The following is a 6,076-nucleotide window of genomic DNA, read 5'->3' as shown; positions in this document are numbered from 1 at the left end:
ACTCCTAGCATGTTCTGTACTCACACTATAACTCCTAGCATGCTCTGTACTCACACTATAACTCCTGGCATGCTCTGTACTCACACTATAACTCCTAGCATGCTCTGTACTCACACTATAACTCCTAGCATGCTCTGAACTCACACTATAACTCCTAGCATGTTCTGTACTCACACTATAACTCCTAGCATGTTCTGTACTCACACTATAACTCCTAGCATGCTCTGTACTCACACTATAACTCCTAGCATGTTCTGTACTCACACTATAACTCCTAGCATGCTCTGTACTCACACTATAACTCCTAGCATGTTCTGTACTCACACTATAACTCCTAGCATGTTCTGTACTCACACTATAACTCCTAGCATGCTTTGTACTCACACTATAACTCATAGCATGCTCTGTACTCACACTATAACTCCTGGCATGCTCTGTACTCACACTATAACTCATAGCATGTTCTGTACTCACACTATAACTCCTAGCATGCTCTGTACTCACACTATAACTCCTAGCATGCTCTGTACTCACACTATAACTCCTAGCATGCTCTGAACTCACACTATAACTCCTAGCATGTTCTGTACTCACACTATAACTCCTAGCATGCTCTGTACTCACACTATAACTCCTAGCATGCTCTGTACTCACACTATTACTCCTATCATGCTCTGTACTCACACTATAACTCCTAGCATGTTCTGTACTCACACTATAACTCCTAGCATGTTCTGTACTCACACTATAACTCCTAGCATGCTCTGTACTCACACTATAACTCCTAGCATGTTCTGTACTCACACTATAACTCCTAGCATGTTCTGTACTCACACTATAACTCCTATCATGCTTTGTACTCACACTATAACTCATAGCATGCTCTGTACTCACACTATAACTCCTAACATGCTCTGTACTCACACTATAACTCCTAACATGCTCTGTACTCACACTATAACTCCTAGCATGTTCTGTACTCACACTATAACTCCTATCATGCTCTGTACTCACACTATAACTCCTAGCATGCTCTGTACTCACACTATAACTCCTAACATGTTCTGTACTCACACTATAACTCCTATCATGCTCTGTACTCACACTATAACTCCTAGCATGTTCTGTACTCACACTATAACTCCTATCATGCTTTGTACTCACACTATAACTCATAGCATGCTCTGAACTCACACTATAACTCCTAGCATGCTCTGTACTCACACTATAACTCCTATCATGCTTTGTACACACACTATAACTCCTAGCATGCTCTGTACTCACACTATAACTCCTAGCATGTTCTGTACTCACACTATAACTCCTAACATGTTCTGTACTCACACTATAACTCCTAGCATGTCCTGTACTCACACTATTACTCCTATCATGCTTTGTACACACACTATAACTCCTAGCATGTTCTGTACTCACACTATAACTCCTAGCATGCTCTGTACTCACACTATAACTCCTAGCATGTTCTGTACTCACACTATAACTCCTAGCATGCTCTGTACTCACACTATAACTCCTAGCATGCTCTGTACTCACACTATAACTCCTAGCATGCTCTGTACTCACACTATAACTCCCAGCATGCTCTGTACTGACACTATAACTCCTAGCATGCTCTGTACTCACACTATAACTCCCAGCATGCTCTGTACTCACACTATAACTCCTAGCATGTTCTGTACTCACACTATAACTCCTAGCATGTTCTGTACTCACACTATAACTCCTAGCATGCTCTGTACTCACACTATAACTCCTAGCATGCTCTGAACTCACACTATAACTCCTAGCATGCTCTGAACTCACACTATAACTCCTAGCATGTTCTGTACTCACACTATAACTCCTAGCATGTTCTGTACTCACACTATAACTCCTAGCATGCTCTGTACTCACACTATAACTCCTAGCATGCTCTGAACTCACACTATAACTCCTAGCATGCTCTGAACTCACACTATAACTCCTAGCATGTTCTGTACTCACACTATAACTCCTAGCATGCTCTGTACTCACACTATAACTCCTAGCATGTTCTGTACTCACACTATAACTCATAGCATGCTCTGTACTCACACTATAACTCCTAGCATGCTCTGTACTCACACTATAACTCCTAGCATCTTCTGTACTCACACTATAACTCCTAGCATGTTCTGTACTCACACTATAACTCCTAGCATGTTCTGTACTCACACTATAACTCCTAGCATGCTTTGTACTCACACTATAACTCATAGCATGTTCTGTACTCACACTATAACTCCTGGCATGCTCTGTACTCACACTATAACTCCTAGCATGCTCTGTACTCACACTATTACTCCTATCATGCTTTGTACACACACTATAACTCCTAGCATGTTCTGTACTCACACTATAACTCCTAGCATGCTCTGTACTCACACTATAACTCCTAGCATGTCCTGTACTCACACTATAACTCCTAGCATGTTCTGTACTCACACTATAACTCCTAGCATGTTCTGTACTCACACTATAACTCCTAGCATGCTCTGTACTCACACTATAACTCCTAGCATGTTCTGTACTCACACTATAACTCCTAGCATGTTCTGTACTCACACTATAACTCCTAGCATGTTCTGTACTCACACTATAACTCCTAGCATGCTTTGTACTCACACTATAACTCATAGCATGTTCTGTACTCACACTATAACTCCTGGCATGCTCTGTACTCACACTATAACTCCTAGCATGCTCTGTACTCACACTATAACTCCTAGCATGTTCTGTACTCACACTATAACTCCTAGCATGCTCTGTACTCACACTATAACTCCTAGCATGCTTTGTACTCACACTATAACTCATAGCATGCTCTGTACTCACACTATAACTCCTGGCATGCTCTGTACTCACACTATAACTCCTAGCATGCTCTGTACTCACACTATAACTCCTAGCATGTTCTGTACTCACACTATAACTCCTAGCATGTTCTGTACTCACACTATAACTCCTAGCATGCTCTGTACTCACACTATAACTCCTAGCATGTTCTGTACTCACACTATAACTCCTAGCATGTTCTGTACTCACACTATAACTCCTAGCATGCTCTGTACTCACACTATAACTCCTAGCATGCTTTGTACTCACACTATAACTCATAGCATGCTCTGTACTCACACTATAACTCCTGGCATGCTCTGTACTCACACTATAACTCCTAGCATGCTCTGTACTCACACTATAACTCCTAGCATGCTCTGAACTCACACTATAACTCCTAGCATGTTCTGTACTCACACTATAACTCCTAGCATGTTCTGTACTCACACTATAACTCCTAGCATGTTCTGTACTCACACTATAACTCCTAGCATGCTCTGTACTCACACTATAACTCCTAGCATGTTCTGTACTCACACTATAACTCCTAGCATGTTCTGTACTCACACTATAACTCCTAGCATGCTTTGTACTCACACTATAACTCCTAGCATGTTCTGTACTCACACTATAACTCCTGGCATGCTCTGTACTCACACTATAACTCCTAGCATGCTCTGAACTCACACTATAACTCCTAGCATGCTCTGTACTCACACTATAACTCCTAGCATGTTCTGTACTCACACTATAACTCCTAGCATGTTCTGTACTCACACTATAACTCCTAGCATGCTCTGTACTCACACTATAACTCCTAGCATGTTCTGTACTCACACTATAACTCCTAGCATGTTCTGTACTCACACTATAACTCCTAGCATGCTCTGTACTCACACTATAACTCCTAGCATGCTTTGTACTCACACTATAACTCATAGCATGCTCTGTACTCACACTATAACTCCTGGCATGCTCTGTACTCACACTATAACTCCTAGCATGCTCTGTACTCACACTATAACTCCTAGCATGCTCTGAACTCACACTATAACTCCTAGCATGTTCTGTACTCACACTATAACTCCTAGCATGTTCTGTACTCACACTATAACTCCTAGCATGTTCTGTACTCACACTATAACTCCTAGCATGCTCTGTACTCACACTATAACTCCTAGCATGTTCTGTACTCACACTATAACTCCTAGCATGTTCTGTACTCACACTATAACTCCTAGCATGCTTTGTACTCACACTATAACTCCTAGCATGTTCTGTACTCACACTATAACTCCTGGCATGCTCTGTACTCACACTATAACTCCTAGCATGCTCTGAACTCACACTATAACTCCTAGCATGTTCTGTACTCACACTATAACTCCTAGCATGTTCTGTACTCACACTATAACTCCTAGCATGTTCTGTACTCACACTATAACTCCTAGCATGCTCTGTACTCACACTATAACTCCTAGCATGTTCTGTACTCACACTATAACTCCTAGCATGTTCTGTACTCACACTATAACTCCTAGCATGCTTTGTACTCACACTATAACTCCTAGCATGTTCTGTACTCACACTATAACTCCTGGCATGCTCTGTACTCACACTATAACTCCTAGCATGCTCTGAACTCACACTATAACTCCTAGCATGTTCTGTACTCACACTATAACTCCTAGCATGTTCTGTACTCACACTATAACTCCTAGCATGCTCTGTACTCACACTATAACTCCTAGCATGCTCTGTACTCACACTATAACTCCTAGCATGTTCTGTACTCACACTATAACTCCTAGCATGTTCTGTACTCACACTATAACTCCTATCATGCTTTGTACTCACACTATAACTCATAGCATGCTCTGTACTCACACTATAACTCCTAACATGTTCTGTACTCACACTATAACTCCTAGCATGCTCTGTACTCACACTATAACTCCTAGCATGTTCTGTACTCACACTATAACTCCTATCATGCTCTGTACTCACACTATAACTCCTAGCATGCTCTGTACTCACACTATAACTCCTAACATGTTCTGTACTCACACTATAACTCCTGGCATGCTCTGTACTCACACTATAACTCCTAGCATGCTCTGTACTCACACTATAACTCCTAGCATGCTCTGTACTCACACTATAACTCCTAGCATGTTCTGTACTCACACTATAACTCCTAGCATGTTCTGTACTCACACTATAACTCCTAGCATGTTCTGTACTCACACTATAACTCCTAGCATGCTCTGTACTCACACTATAACTCCCAGCATGCTCTGTACTCACACTATAACTCCCAGCATGCTCTGTACTCACACTATAACTCATAGCATGCTCTGTACTCACACTATAACTCCTAGCATGCTCTGTACTCACACTATAACTCCTAGCATGTTCTGTACTCACACTATAACTCCTAGCATGTTCTGTACTCACACTATAACTCCTAGCATGTTCTGTACTCACACTATAACTCCTAGCATGCTCTGTACTCACACTATAACTCCTAGCATGTTCTGTACTCACACTATAACTCCTAGCATGCTCTGTACTCACACTATAACTCCTAGCATGCTCTGTACTCACACTATAACTCATAGCATGCTCTGTACTCACACTATAACTCCTAGCATGCTCTGTACTCACACTATAACTCCTAGCATGCTCTGTACTCACACTATAACTCCTATCATGTTCTGTACTCACACTATAACTCCTAGCATGCTCTGTACTCACACTATAACTCCTAGCATGCTCTGTACTCACACTATAACTCCTAGCATGCTCTGTACTCACACTATAACTCCTAGCATGTTCTGTACTCACACTATAACTCCTAGCATGTTCTGTACTCACACTATAACTCCTAACATGTTCTGAACTCACATTATATCTCCTAGCATGTTCTGTACTCACACTATAACTCCTAGCATGCTCTGTACTCACACTATAACTCCTAGCATGCTCTGTACTCACACTATAACTCCTAGCATGTTCTGTACTCACACTATTACTCCTATCATGCTCTGTACTCACACTATAACTCCTAGCATGTTCTGTACTTACACTATAACTCCTAGCATGTTCTGAACTCACACTATAACTCCTAGCATGCTCTGTACTCACACTATAACTCCTAGCATGTTCTGTACTCACACTATAACTCCCAGCATGTTCT

Source organism: Hyla sarda, chromosome 6 (genome assembly GCF_029499605.1).
Source record: "Hyla sarda isolate aHylSar1 chromosome 6, aHylSar1.hap1, whole genome shotgun sequence".
NCBI lineage: Eukaryota > Metazoa > Chordata > Amphibia > Anura > Hylidae > Hyla > Hyla sarda.
Note: the sequence above shows the minus strand (reverse complement) of the source record.